This window comes from Quercus lobata, chromosome 3 (assembly GCF_001633185.2).
Source record: "Quercus lobata isolate SW786 chromosome 3, ValleyOak3.0 Primary Assembly, whole genome shotgun sequence".
Lineage (NCBI taxonomy): Eukaryota > Viridiplantae > Streptophyta > Magnoliopsida > Fagales > Fagaceae > Quercus > Quercus lobata.
In genome coordinates this window covers 66,750,818-66,767,483 of record NC_044906.1, presented here as the reverse complement: position 1 = coordinate 66,767,483, position 16,666 = coordinate 66,750,818, and the positions used below count along the sequence as shown (strand labels likewise).

Below are 16,666 nucleotides of genomic sequence, written 5' to 3'. Positions count from 1 at the left end.
AGTTCTCATATTAGTTACAGCTCCATCACACATTTCTTTAATCAATTTAGTATAATATAGATGAACTTCTTTCTTTTCCAAAGCCCATAACATAAACTCTTTAAGGGTGCTATCATATGCTTTCTCTAGGCCAAAATGTGCATTTGTCCCTTTCGCCCAAAACAAGTAGCAAAATACCTATGTTCTGAAACTATTTAGCCATATGCCTCTATTTTAAACTCGATTTTTAGAAAATTGAGTTATAGGCAAAAAACTTTAAAAAAAAAATTACATGGAACTCGAGTTCTATGAATCATTTTGCAAGTAACTCGATTTTCATTAAATCGAGTTTTTCATTGATCAAAATAGGAGCATTTTGCTAGATAGTTTCAGAACAGGGTATTTACTACTTGTTTTGGGCGAAAAGGGCAAATGCCCATTTTGGCCACTTTTCTCTAGGTCAATAAAAATCATGTCAAGATCTTTACAGACCTCTTTATATTTTTCCAATAAATGTAAGTAAGAAAACAACTAGCATAGTAGATTATCCTTGCATAAAACCAAATTGATTATTTGATATTGTGGTTTCATGTCTTAATCTATGTCACTCACTCTCTCTTAAAGTTTCATAGTGTGGCTCATAAGTTTAATTTCATGGTAATTTATACAATTTTGAATATCTCTTTTGTTCTTGTACATAGATATTAAAGTACTTCTCAACCACTTACTAGACATTTTTGTTAATAGTTAAGATCTTATTAAAAAAGCTTGTGAACCAATATACATCTTGCATCACCTAGGCACTTCCAAACTTCAATGGGGATTTCATTTGGTCCCCCAGCTTTTTGCATCCCTTACATTATTTATCCTAATTCTTCAAGCAAATCTACAGTTTTTATCCTCTACCCAAATCTCTCCAATTTTTCACTTCGCTTTCATAAACATGTTTGTAAGAAAAACTTTTCCATCTCTTCACTCCTTGATCTTCATTTTTAATGTACCAAACACCATTTAAGTTTCTTGTTTTCATTTCCATTGTTTAGCAAGTTTATAAGGCTATGTTTGGTACCCGTAAAATATTTTCCGGAAATGCTATTTTCGAGAAAAGAAAATATTTTCAAGTGTTTGGTTGCATTTCAAAAAATATTTTGGAAAATATTTTCTGGTGTTTGGTTGTATTCTTGAAAATGCTCTAGAAAACCCATTTTTATCATGTTTCTCACATTTTCTCAGCTTCCAAACAAATATTAATATCATTTCTCAGTAAATAAACACAAAAGAAACAAATCCCAACAAAAATAATTCATCAAATCCGGTCAAATTGAGAGAGAGAGAGAGGCGACTAGGTTCGATGAATGGGGACGACGAAGCTGGGTCAGGGACTACGAATCTGGGTCAAGGACGATCGGTTTTGGGGTGCGACGAGAACGATCGATTTTGGGTGGATCGATGCTGGGGTGCGACGATCTTGCCGGTGGTGTGATCAACGCGATGAGGGTCTGAGATGGTGCGATCGATCTCGTCGGTGGTGCGATCAGCGCGATGAGGGTCTGAGATGGTGCGATCGAATGGGTTTTCTGGGTTTGACGAATGGGTTTGGGCATTGCTTGACGAACGAGCTCGGTCTTGCGTTTTCTGGGTTCGTTGGAGTCGATTTCTGGGTTCGGTCTCTTCTCTCTCTCTCTCTCTCTCTCTCTCTCTCTCTCTCGGCGTGCGGGCGCAATCTCACTCTCACTCAGCTCTCTCTCTGTTTTCCAAAAAATGATATTTGAAGGTAAAATAAAAACGGAAATCATTTTACACCCCAACACACGGTCAACTGAAAAGCATTTCCAGAAAATTTATTTTCCATGCGCAACCAAACACCCGCATTTACGGAAAAGCATTTCCGGAAGTGATTTTCACCCAAAACAAACATAGCCTAAATATTCTTTTCCCCCTCTTCATCTTCAACTTGCGATATAATTTATCATAAGTGACAACATGTTCAAATTCTTTTCTCCCTATTCATCTTCAAATTCTCCAAGGTACGTCTTTAGCCCCTCTTTTAATTAATACATTTAGCCATTTCATTTCACACATTATCAACATGTACGTTAAAATTCCACTTTCCGTCTTAAATACATCTTCTTTGTTCTCCTTAAATTCCACTTATTGATGAATCACGTGAAATTTTTTTGAGTCTAACATTAATTTAAACATAGTTTTCAGCATTGTCCTGCTGCTGGAATCCCACTATTAGATATGAATACAATTCAATCAACACGGGGGGGGGGGATATCTGTTGATTGAATCTATTCTCCATTACATGCAGTCAGATACCTATCAAGGCCTAATATTTCTTCTAGATGAGCATACTTGCCCAGTAAATAAATCAATCGTGTCCACAAATATCAAAGACATACCTAGCTAAAAAGCCTTATCTAATCAACCTAAAAAAGGATCTACTGACGACCAGTGGCTCTCATGTCTGAAACAGCAAAAGTCCACCACGTGTTGTCGTTTGGAATCCTATTCTACCATTGGAAAACTAGAGGTTGAGTGGTTGACACATCGAGTGCCCAAAGCCACAAAGCCCAAATTTGGCATCACATATTTTGTCCCTATTCCACTTTTGAAAAAACATTCAATAAGACTAGCCTAAAAAAATTCACAAATGGTTGATATTAAAAGCTCTAATTAGCATAAATTAATATCTTGTTTGAATTGATGAAGAGTAAAGTAGAGTTGACCAGAAATTAGGTGAATTTTTGGCCAACTCTACCCTATTCCCCCTCTCTCGCCCTCAATCCAAATAAGCTATAATGCGGTATGGTGTGGCTCATGTCAATATGATGTTATATATGAATCACTTTGACACCTCAATAAATCGTAATTTTTTTTTGGTGTCTTTTGCATTACCGAGATATTGTGTGTTGTTTCATAACACACGGGTGTGGTTGTTATTAAACTATCATGTGTGTGTCATTTGATGGTTATTAAAGTGTGCGTCATTTCATAACATGACAGCTAAATTTGTTGTAGTTTTACATGAATTGAAGTGTTTTGAGTTTGGAGCGTGAAGAAGGCAGATACGTCCATGAACAAAACATGTCCCATGTTTTATACTGATATCATATTGCATATGTAAATACAATATAGGGAGTGACAACCAACAAGACCCTCAATCTCATACAATATAACAACTTTGTGGAAGAATTTGTATTGCTAAGCTATGAATGAATGCAAATAACTAAATAAGAAAGGCCGTAATGTGCAACAACAATGGGGAAAAAATCTCTTTCTCACACCCCAAATGACCTCAAACCTGTGTTCTATAATTCTCAACAAGTTTCACAACTACACTTTTCCCAACAATTATCCCGACTTCATTTTCATTCAAGCTATCCAACTTCAATGTTTGTAGGATTAACAGAAATAAAATTTTATAGAATTGCTTTAGTAAACTGATCTTCCAAACTTACCTTAAAACATACAAGAAAGAGAGGTAGGGAGCTTTCAAGATCAAAGTGATGCAACACAATGAACTCTCAAAAGGGAATAGCCTAGGAGTACTCAATTAGAGTTACTTACAGTTGGCATCAACTGGTGAAAGAAGAAAAAAAATGAAATCTAGGCTTTAGTATCTTGGTTTGGTTGGAGTAGACACCAAGCATTGGAAGAAAATTTATAAATAAAATTTTATTAATCCATGGTCAAGCCTCTATAAAAGTGAAATTATAGGACCCTTTAAGTAAGGTTCCAAATTACACCATACATGGAAAGGAAATAACTCATAATAAAATTACATTAAATATGGAAATAAATCTCTCTGATAGTCTGATTGCTCAATCAATCAGCATCAATCAGGTCCAACAAAATCAATTTGCATAACCACAAAGTGTATCACACAGTAAATTAGTTCCATTAAATTATCAGCCTATGCAAAAGAAATCATCACTTAACAGTTAACAGGCCTGTGGAATGCGTTTGAGTTAGATCTTAACCTCTAGATTCTATTAGACCCACGAACTGGAGCTACATATCTACATATCAACTCATGTAAATATGGAAAGACAAGAGGTCCTCCATCATTAATAACTAACATAAGAATTAATAGGTGGTTACTTGAAGATATTAAAATGCAACCTAAGATGACTGGGGAAGTAAAATGGGAACATTTAGTAACAAGAGTGAAAGGAACATTTTTAAATGGGAGTCTGCCTAAAGATGTAGAATGCAACTCTAATAATTGACCCAAGGACTCTATAAAGTGAACATTTTTGGACCAAGAAAGTTATGTTTAGAGAGAGAGAGAGAGATATCACTTTGTGTATTAAATTTAGAGAGAGAGATTTCAAATTTAGAGAGAGAGATTTCAAATTTAGAGAGAGAGATATCACTTTGTGACTTGTGTATTAATTAGATATATATAATTCAAAGAGATAAATATTATACTCCCTCCGTCCCAGTTTGTTTGTCTTCTATTCCATTTTGGAATGTCCCAAAATATTGTCTTGTTTCTAAAAATAAGAGTCATTAATTTACTAATGTTCCTATTATACCCCTACTTTATTTTCAAAACTATTTGAAAAGAAAACTAACAAATACTTTAAAAAATCTATCTAATTGGGACACCTTTTTAGTTGCCTTATTAAGAATAACTCTTTTATAAAAAAAAAAACTGATAAATTTATTTAAGAGTAGTTTTGTAAACTTATAAATTTTTTTAAGGCAGACAAGACAATAAATTATGTTCTTTTAAAAAATTTGACTTTTCAAACAAGACAAACAATTTGTGACAAGGGGAGTACCATTTACATTGCTAGGATTCCTTTGTAAATATAAAGACAAGTTATGTTTCTTTACATACCAAGTTCCTCATAATCTAGTCATTTTATCCTATGACACATTCTCTTCAACAATTGACACGTCTCTGACTTTGGTCAGACCCGCTAAATCATAAGTATTAGCTCAAATTTAGTATCATAACAAAACTGTACTTCTCTAGTTATTGGAAATTTCAGATTATTTGTACCCAAATAAAAAAAAAATGCATATTTTATTCTACTACCACGTTTGATGTGTTAGTTTATCCTTTCATATATTTGCAGTACATACGCTTCATGTTTATGCAGATATAATCATTTCCCAAATCAAAGTTACAGTGTTACCTCTCTTCTTAAGCTTGTTTTGGAAGCTTCTTTTCCTGCTAAATGCTGCCTCCTGCAGACATAAGAAAATAACTGGCCACCATTCAAGAAGGTGCAAATATTAACCACATATGGAATTTGCAATCCATCAGTAGCAAACAATGACTTGCATTCATGTATGATAAAAAAAAAAAACTAAGACTTGCATTCATGTATGATAAAAAAATCAATGAGAATTTTAATTTTGACTAAGTTGTACATTACTAAGTATCCAACATCACATTAAACACCACTACTTTAGGGGGAATAAATAGAATTGTTGGATCATTGTTAGTTGTTTAAAATCTGGGCCTAAGTAGCATAAAATCTACATATTCATCTGAAACACATTTCAAGTATCAAATTACAAGTTTCAAGAATTACTACAGGCTGACCAAGTTCCTCTACTTGACGAACTGCAGCAACAAGATCCCATTTGGATTCAGTGTACAGGATAGTGACAAGTCCAAACTGACCACTCCAGCACTGCGACCAACCCTATGAAAAAATTCTACAACAGAAGTAGCAAAGTCTACCTGGAATAGATAGATAAATTTCAGTAGTTCCAAGTCCTCTATCTATTCATAAACACCCACAGAAAATGTTGAACAAATAGAAAACAAAATTGTAAAAACAATTTGAAGGAAGCATGCTACTTTTAATAGTACAAGAGGTCACATGACGGAAAAGCAGACGAGAAAAACGAAAGATCATCTGGAGTTTCTAACTGTAGGATCCATACTAAGCCTAATCTCACTAATACTAAGAATGTTTTTCATAGTTTCCTCTGGCTACAAAGTGCTCATGGTGATATATACATTTTTTGGGGGGAGGGGGGTTCAAAAATTTTCTGATATTGAGAAACTTCTAATTTTATTGTCATGTACTAGTTTTAGAAATATGTGTCCATCATATTATTTAATTTTGGACAACTGTGTCCATATTATAATTTTGTTTTCCTATTTAAATTTACTCTAATGGCATGGAGTTAGTAAAGTGACTAATTGTTTACTCACCACTCCAAGGAGACATCCTTATGGTAACGCTAGCAGTAACAGTGAATCCCAGCTTTCAACAATATATTTGTCATTGCTTCCACAGCCTTAACAGTGTTCGCAAACACCATGGTTTGGAATTCAAGAGTTTTAGATTTAAAACCTTGATTTTCAGCATTTGTGAGTTCATCCACCTGAGTCTCAGTTGTAACTTCAATCCACCCCTCTGCTTCAATATGAAATGGAATTGAATCAATAATCACCAACTTTCATGCATTACCACATGCATCATAACATCAAAGAGGTTATTTTGCAGTTATATTGCAGAATAGTAAGAATACTTCTTTTTTATATAAATTATTTATGGCCAGAAGCCTCTTCAAGGCAAGATTACATGTTAAATCAAAGAATGTTATTTGTATAACATTGCATCTTTAACCAATTATGTATATACATTGAGTGCATGAGTTCACACCATAATGCAAACAATCATATCCTGTCATTAACCACAACAGAATGATTCAGTAATTTTCAACTCAAGGCTAAATGTTTCAGGATTGGTGTGGCAAAAAGAAAATAGTGAGTTCCCTATCTAAGTCTTTACTTGATAACAAGGCCACACTGTTCGGCTAGAACTGGAAAACAAGAAGAAATATCTCACTGTAAATCACTGGAGTTGCATGTTTTTTCCACCTTAAGTATTATTTGAGGTTTAATTCCCTCCTCCTGACCCCTCCCATTCTTAATCCACACTAGTTTCCATGAGCTAATCACGTGATAATGGCTGCACACCTATAGGGCTTCACCCCACAAGCATGCAAGGCCTCACCTGAAATTCTACACGAACGATTGGAAATGCAATCAAGTTATTGTTAAAGCATTTGCCAATGAGTTGGCTAAGGTCCTAAGGATCTCTTAAAGAGGAGGAAATCAAAATGTGCATTAGATATTGGCATGTATCACAAATTTCATATATATGCCCTGTCTATCCCTTTCAATTCTATTATCCAACATTTCCTTATTACACAGAAGAATTAATAATGCTCATCTTCAGAATACTTCAATTTATCAAACAAGGCATTAAATTGTCAATTACTGCCCTAAAATGGTCCAAAATTTATAATCTGAACTCGTGTCTACTGATAGCATTTAGGCATCAACAAGGAGAATCAAAAGGATCACCATGGACATTTAGATGTAGACATGTATGCGTACATATACGAACATAATGCATGGAGTTAACATCTCAACCCATGTGTGATTTCATCAATTCATGCGCTATGGCACCATAATATAATTCTTTTTCTTGGTTGTAAACATTATTATAGTGGGCTAAAGTAAATGACCATACTGGCATTTAGCAATTGTAGTTTAGTCATTAGATCACCAGAAACTTACTCTTAATGAGAAGAGTCCTACATATTACATACTAAAGTTAATATAAATATTGATATCATAACAATAGAAACGAACAACCTCCAGCAATCAAAATGATGGAATAATTGAAGGAATGGGAGGCTTACATTGGAGAGAGGTTAGCAGCAAACCAATACCCTCCACCCGGGTGAATGTCAACCTTGATATTTAGAACAGGCCAAACACACACAGATGAATATATAAACATATGGACAAGAGAAATACTTGTTATATGTACAGTAACTGCTATATGAATCAAGACATGTTCAAATTGCATGAAATATCCAACTAAATATACATATTAATATTACCATATAGAAATGAGGGAAGTCAGGGAACTTCATAAGTCAAATAGTAAATTGCAATAAAACCTTGATAATCTGTAAGGAGTTTTGTTTTAAACAAGAGTATTAGTTTTTTCTTTTCTTTTTTTGATGGGATGAGTATTAGTTATTATTTACAAAAACAGATAAGAACCATTAGCCCATTAATTGTGTATTAATAATTTATATTACAGTAAAACATATTAACTAGTTGTTAGGAGCATTATGTGTTGCTGATGATGGCATGAGGAATGAGGGTGCTTGGGTATCATTGAGTCAATCACATGGCTTCATTTTTTCTCAACATACTCATGGCTCCTCATGCTTGACTAGTGATGCTCCTAAGGGCTCTTTAAGGGGGACCTGCCAAGTCTCCCTACGACCCCACCCCACCTGTGTAAATATTGTCCGCTTTAGGGCTCATACCCCTCACGATTTTGTTCTCCCCCAAAGCATATAGCGGTGAGAAAAAAGACCTATACACATTGAAGGAATGTCATTCCTTATAAACACATTCTCATGTGCTTCCCTAGGCGATGTGGGATTCCATAGAATGGAAGACTCCCCTTTCTGGGTTACTACAATCCACCCCCCTTACGGGCACACGCATCCTCGCGTGTGGGGCCCACACTTCCAGCTAAGGCATGACTCTAATACCATATGTAACGACCCCACCCCACTTGTGTAGATATTGTCCGCTTTAGAGCCATACCCCTCAAGGTTTTATTCTCCCCCAAAGCACACAGCAGTAGGAGAAAAGGTCTCTACACATTGAAGGAAGGTCATCTATATATATATATATAAAACCGAAGCTTTTGTAGCTTCCATAATTTTCCACGTCAGTATTTAATTTAATTTTTTTATTTTTTAAATTTGATTTAAAATTAAACCTAATTTTTTCCCTGTTACAAAACCCACAAAACCCGATAACTCTTTCAAAACCAAAAAGTAAAACTCACCATTTCGAACGAAATTGGAAAATAGCCCTAATTTTCCAACTATCTAGTTAATAGGTCCGGTTTTGAAAGAAATTGGGTTAGTAACATCTCGACTTTATGACAGTCGATTTTGGGCCTTGTAAATCGACTCTCACAGAGTCGGTTTTGGTTGTCCGTGACATCTGATGTGGCGTTATTGCCAGGTGGCAGCCATCTAAAAATCGACCATCAGAGAGTCGATTTCCATGTTGGTGTCACGTGCCCTTGACGTGGAGCATGACCTGGAAACCGAGTGTGTGAAGGTCGATTTCTAATATGGTATTTTTGAATTTGCTCTCTCTTTCAATCACCCACCCACTCACTCTCCCTCATCAGACGGACACTCTCGCTCACCCTCACTCACCCTCACTCACCCTCTCCTTCTCTCACTCTCTCAGCGTCACCGTCGACGACGCCGGCCCTAACCCAGTCACTCTCTTTCAGTCACCCACCCACTCACTCTCCCTCATCAGTCAAACGCCTCACTTACCCTCTCAGCAAACTGACACTCTCACTCACCCTCTCCTCCTCTCACTCTCTCAGCGTCACCGTCGCCGACGACGGCCCCAACCCACTCACCCTCTCAGCCTCACCGACCCAGTCTCAGTCACTCTCTCGCTCACCTACGCGGTATCTGAAGCAAATAGAAGAACAAAAGGTAAGTCCCTTTATGCATCTTGCAATGTAATCAGTTCGTTTTGTTTGTTTGTATTTTTTTTTTTTTTTTTTGTATAAGAAGCATTCTTCTTCATTCCCAGATTGTTGCTTCAATTCCTTCCCATTTTTCAAGTATGCTATTTCTCACTTACTTTTTTAGATTCGAATTTTATGTTCTGAAGACAAATTTCGAAGACCCATTTTAGATAACATCAGTATTTTTTATTTTTTTTTTGTTTGAGTATATTATTGTGATGAAGGAGGACAAAAAAATGGCATGACATGTGGTGTAGCTTTGAAGGGGTTGAATTATGGTATTTGATTGCAGATAACACACATGCTTCAGATTCATCTGAGATATGTGTTAAATCTTGTCTCCTGTAAAATGTATCCAATGGTTATGTATATTTAGTAGATTTAACTCCACTACCACAAATGCTCTAAGGTGTAGGATAATTCAGCTGATGGAAATATTATGCTTCCTAAGACAGATTTTATAAACCTACAACTCTTCCAATTGAATATTCCTTTTTTTACATATTTTTTTTGGGTAGAAACAAGAATTTCTGTAATTTCAGTGTCCCTTGTTAGCTCACTTATTAGTCTCTGTTACTTAGGCTGCAAACATCAGGTTGTACTGAACCACCCTAGCTGTTTACCCACTAGGTAGACTAAGGATGAACTTTACAGACCTAGTGTCAGGCCTAAATACTACAAAATTAACTGACTTTAACTTTACCTAAGGCCATGTGTATCCCAAGCTAACCCCTGCATGCACACTAATGCAGTATGTTTTTCTTTTTGTGGAACATATTATATGGTAATAAATTTGAAATAAGGTTACCATATCACATTACATGCTTTATAATTGTTTGTTACATAAACAAAGATCAGACACTCATAAGACATACAATTATCAAAGCTTTTTGATGATCCCTTTCTGTCTGCTTCCTTTCACAGCTATAAAAATCTGTGATTTTGAACTGAAATATATTGGTATTACAAAATAATGACATGCAATCAATAAAATAAACTAGGACAAACATTGGTGGCCAAGGAGCACACATCTTTCTGAATTTCTGTAGTATCAAAACCTTTCTGTTTGCTGATAGTATGAGGGGGGCCATGGTGAAATTAGGAAATTGGTTTGCATTTTTTTTCTTTTCTTTTTAAGACAATTGCAATTGACCATTAAATTCACTAATTAACTCTGTATGACCATTAAATTGGTTTTCTGCAATGTCTTATGATAAGTTCACGGATACAAGGTTGATGTTCTTCCAAAAAGGTTACTCTTACTTTGTGTTGTCTTTTTACTTGCTTTAGAGAGATAATAACTTTGAACTGATTCATTACCACTATCCTATAAGGCCTGCAATTAGCTCTTTAGCAAGTTACTTTCACTTGCATCTATTAAGTTGCTTATCATAACTGGGGAGGCTCTTCAACAGTTATACACTTATACTATTCATGTAGATGTCGTGGTTAAAGTAGAATGAAGCTAGATTTCCTTCTAAAGCTGCGTATTGTGTTTGTTTTTGTTTTCAATAATGTCTAGTATGTGCTAATTGCTTATCATTTTTGTGCAGTATGGCTGCTGCAAATGCTGGACAGATTAACCATGCGCAGCCTGGCCCCATTGACACGTCAGTGTTGACGTTGCAGCCCAACCATCGATCAGAAGCCATTTGGAATGGGCAGGTAAAACACACCACTAAAGATTTCACTTTTTTTGTGTGTGGTGAATTTCGTTTTTTGAACCTGGAGTTTAGTTTGTTTCTAAGTCTTTTCTTTCTATGAATATTACATGTTTATTTAGAAAAAACGAATGTTTAACATTGATGCCAATAAGAGATTTTTTGACCTAAATATTTTTAAAGTGTAATTGTCTTAGTTAGCATGAAGTCATTAACTAGCTTTTAGAAATTAATAATAAATAAATAGAAAAAGATACATAAAAATCATCTTCCAAACTACTTTTTATGCTAAAGCAGCATATAGATTGAACTAATACATATTGGGAATTTTGCTAATTTAGTACTTTTGCAATTGAACTGGTAATGCCATGACAAAAACGTAATCATTTCCTCCATCATCAGCATCTTCATGGAATCTTCACAGTCAACAGCATCATAGTCTCATTTTCATCCCTCTATGTCCTTGAAAATTCAACAAAAAGTTTGTGTGGATTGTTTTTTACACCTACCAATTATACATTTACAGAACTCTGTTAGAATCATCCTCCAGAAAGTAAAGATGATTCAAATTCTGAAGCTAAACCTTTAATTAGTAGTCGGGGGAAAGTTTGAATTAATGTCCATGATTATTGTAAGCTGACCAAGTTTTGTTTCACAACAAGAATCATAGGCTGGAAACATGATATATTGTTTTATTGATGGCTAGTGAATTCTAAGTAATAGTTTCTCAGTTTATTAATTTCTAGAAGGGAGTTACTACATGTAAGACCCAACGCTGCAGACCAATCAAACATGAGTTCAAATTAGCAATGATTCCAACTAGACCTTTAATTATTCTGAATCTTAAAAAGTACGACTATCTTAGTCCTTCCACCATAGCCACATCAAACATAACGGGAAAAGTTACAAATATTTGATAAGTGCTCCCTGAACTAATTCCTCCAAGTGAACAAGAGATCAACTACCCTTCTTGGTAACACCCATTAAATCCCAAATGCTCTAAATACTAGATCCATAAAGCATATGCAATATCACTAGGGATCAACAAATGATGGCTGTCAAGGAAACCAAAGCCTAAGAAAGAATTTACAAGCACAGTAATAGAAAGAATTAAAAAAAGACAAAAAATTTATAATTCTTAAGCACAAAAACAAAAAATTTAAAAAACCTAGTTCCTGTAGACAAACAAAGAATGGATTTTTAACATGTGAATTGCAAAAGTTGCAAAACAACGAATGAAAGAACTATATATTTCCAAAGAAATTAAACAAGCCAATAGATATGTAATTATGTACTAATAAAAAGAAAAAATGAATGACTTTTTGAATGCAATAAGGGCACTCAAAAACCAATAGAATTCAGGTTCATCCAAGGGTTTTCCAGTTTCAAGGGAAAAGAAATCTCAAAAGTCTTCAAAACAGGGATGGCACTAAAAGCTAAGCCTTAAATGGTATAAGATTTTAACATAGGTTTAATTTCAATGGGATTCACTCTCTCTAGCTGACCAGTTATTTTCTTTTAATTTCCAGGACTTATTTAATGAATTGAACCTATGGTAGAGATTTCCAATAGATAAAAACTGGAAAGGTTGCTTCATAGGTAAATGTGATGAACACACAAACATGACATATTGTAGAGAGAACTTAGCAACTCCTGAAAACATGCAGCAACTTTCCTGTCATCAAAGTTAAGAAGTCTTCCAACAATTTGAAGCTTTCATATCCTTCCCATTTTTTTTCCAAAGACGAACTACTAACAACAACCAAGCCTTAGTCCCAAAATTTTAGGTTCAAGCCTTAGTGCAATGGTAAGTGCCTTCCACCAAAAGTGACAAATGCAGATTTGAATGCAGGAATCAGCCTCTCCAACAAAATTGGGAATAAGGCTACCTACCAATCACCACTCCTAGACATCACAAAAGTGGGAGCTTTGTGCATTAAGTATGACCTTTTTATGGACACTTGTTAGACTAATCAGGGTCTGCAACATGTATTCTTTTTCCAAAGAAAACCTACTAACCTATGGAAAGATGTTTAATGTGATTAAAACGTAACAAAGGAAACACAAAATATAGAGTGTTAATATAAAAAAATTGCCTATCACTTGCAAACTTGTGTAAGATTAAGTGTCATAATTCATTACATATGTTGCAGTTCTTATCTCAATATCCTGCCTGCCTTCAAAAACAAAAAATATATTGCTGAACCCCATTTATATTAATATAACAAATGTAACTCTCAAATTTTTATATGACGTGAATTATATACTGTAATTTCATTAACAATAAATACCTTTCTAGATATCTGATCGTTAGCAACATTGTGGTACATTAAAACAAATCCCATAAAAAAAAATTGTCCAGAAATTTGGGCATGGAAATTTGAGGGCAGAGTTTTCCCATAGACAACGTAAATTCTCAAACTATAAGATCTTAATATATCTAAACATATAAACAAACAAAAAAAAAACCCGAAAATTCAAATGAAGCAAAGGCTTCAAATTCTCAGTCATATATACATATAATCGTACAAATAATCCAATTCAGCACATGGGTATTGAAAAGAACAGGAAAAGCAATCCATGTATCCAAAAAAGCAGTGAAATTTAAGAAAAGGGTATGCAAAAACATCATGAAAGACTCATATAGATGGATAGATACAAAGTACGAGGTAGAGTAGTGTACCTTTGCTGCAACAAACAGCCAGCACCAAAATCTATAAAATAAATTGAACAAAAATACTGAATAGTATCATGTTTGGGCAAACAGTGTTTTAAAAGACTAATAAGCAAAAGGAAAATTGGTGAAAAGGGAGGAGATTGCTTATTGTTGCAGTCAACACAGCACAAACTCCTGCTCAGGTATGTTAAAGTCCAAATCACAATTTTCCCCTCCTGTAGACATATTGTTATCAACAACACCAAACATGACCCTCACAAATTTATAAAACAAACATTGGCAGCCTATAAAGAAGAATATTGTTGTTTAGTGAATTTGAGTCCAAAATAGCAAAACCTTCAGACTAACAAAGGATTAGGCAGGACGTTGACAGTATTTTCTCATTTTCAATGACTACAAAATCAAATCAACTACAATTCAAGATTACAATTATGATGCAAATCCAGAGGGATAAGTTAATTCCAGAAAGCACTCCTCATGCTCATCACTACAGGATAAAGAAATATCAAAGTTACTTTCCCACGACCCACACTAATAAAAGGTATTACCACATCCGAATTAGATATAAGCTTGCCAAAATAGAATGACTAAAGTCGAACTAGAAAACAGGACAAGAATTTCAATGGAACTTTCGAACCCTTGTTGAGTGACTAAAATTTATAATCCTCAAGGAAACCAAATCCTAAAAAAAAGCATATGTTGCCTAATATTAGAAAATAATAGGGAAAATAAACTTATACCCTCCCTATGATTGAAGGAGAGAATAAAGAAAACAAGGGGGAAAGAAAAGATTGCTTATCGCCAAACTATACTCCATCACTTAAACTGCCAACAAGATCAACACTCCTTAAGCTGCCAAGCACAAAAAAAATATTCCATAGAGACTTTTTCACATGCACCTACAATTGCAAAAGTTACATAACGAGTAGAAGAACTCATCCATACAAATATAATCTTATATTTTTTGACATTCAAACAACCTTTTTTAAAGGTGGCAGCTCTTACATTATATGACTGCCCAATGACAAAATTGACAATCTTAGGTTCTTAAAAGTAGTAATAAGTGCATGTAGATGGCAGTTAGAAAAAGGGACTGGAACAAAAATGGCAAGTAATGTTGAGATGAAAATACACAAAATGGAAGCAGCAGTTTTTTTTTTTACAATGTTATTTTAACTTTTTAAAACTCATAATTACCAGCAAGCCAACAATAAGGAATCGTGCTCCTATAGACAAGAACCAAATCGATCGAGGAAAGCCAACCACACCAAAACTAATGCCTTCAAACAGCTAACGAGGACCAAAACCTAAGAATAAATTGAACAAGGAAAAGTATAATATCACAGTTAGTGGGAACACTATATCAAAGGACTTACAAGCAAAAAAATCTACATCGCTTGATGAGATTATCACAAGTAAAAAATCTTCCCCCAAAGATGCTGTCCAAATAAAGAATGAGACCTTCTTAGGGGACTTAACACATCAAATACTCTACTAAGGGAAAGAGTTAGTCAGCGTACCTCAAGTAGCCTCATAATAGGACTAAACATTAAAGCCACCACTCCCTCTCAAACTCCATCTCATCTTATCACACCCCACCTTCGTAGGGAATTTGGAGTATATTAGATCTAGGAAAGAATTAACTAACTCCAATTCCCAATCATGAAAATCTGTGTGAAATTTCAGATTTCAAATCCGCCCTTCCCCTTATAACTAGCTATCCATAACTCCACTAGACCCAGTCGATTTATTGAAATAATGTTAAGTATAGTAAGTAATACTAAGAATGTGACTCTTTTCAATGAACTAAGGCATTCTGATCAGCTGATCAGGCGTATAGGTCAGGGTACAAGTCTCTTAGAGATAAATTCTCACACCATATATCATGAAAACACCTTACTCATGCGCTGTCCCCCATCTCAAAATACACGAATTGAAGAAAACTGAAGCTAGAGAGATAGATAAACATCAAATGCAGCAAAAAATGGGGGTTTAAGAGTGATGGGGTTGGTGGGTTAGGAGTTAAGGCTTACCTTAGTGCACTTGCCTTGCGTGTAGTACAAACACATGGCCTTGAGGATTCTTACTTACAAACATGTATATATTAAAACTGTGCAGAAGTACAAGTGCAGCACTTCAAATCCTTTCTTTATTTTCTAAGGTACTTCTGCATGCATCTATAATATGGTCAATTTCCAAAATTGCACATACATAATCGGGTTTGTGTCTACATTTTAACACTATCTCTTCCTCACTAATTTTTCGTTTTAAATCACAAGATAGAGAAGGGATTAATTCCCTCCCCCTGTGATTTGTTTCTAAGTCTTTTCTTTCTATGAATATTACATGTTTATTTAGAAAAAATGAATGTTTAACATTGATGCCAATAAGAGATTTTATGATTTAAATATTTTTAAAGTGTAATTTTATTAGTTAGCATCAACTCATTAACTAGTTTTCAGAAATTAATAATAAGTTGTATGTTTATAAGTTGTATGTTAATCCACCCCACATGTTAGTCCATGGTGGGTGTTATAAATACTATAAACAACTTCTATTGCACTCAACTTGTTGTCATATGTTAATCCATGGTTATGTTTTGTGCAGGATCCAGGGTCCCTTAAATGTCGTGCCCGTAGTGAAGAGTTCTCGAATCGAGAGCCAATGGTGGACGATCGAGTCATTGACATCATTAAGGCACTTGGTTTGGAGGGACTTCTCAGGACTCCGGGTAGAGAGATTGATCATGGCCTGATAACGGCCTTAGTGAAGCG

At 34.9% G+C, this 16,666-nt stretch overlaps 1 long non-coding RNA gene across 1 annotated transcript; it reads left to right on the top strand.

Annotated features, from left to right (window-relative positions):
• The first annotated feature begins 9,405 nt into the window (after positions 1 to 9,405).
• Positions 9,406 to 16,655, top strand: LOC115982977. The gene is made up of 3 exons (XR_004089801.1): positions 9,406 to 9,519; positions 11,108 to 11,219; positions 16,500 to 16,655. It is a non-coding gene; the product is annotated as an uncharacterized LOC115982977 (long non-coding RNA).
• The last annotated feature ends 11 nt before the right edge of the window (positions 16,656 to 16,666 follow it).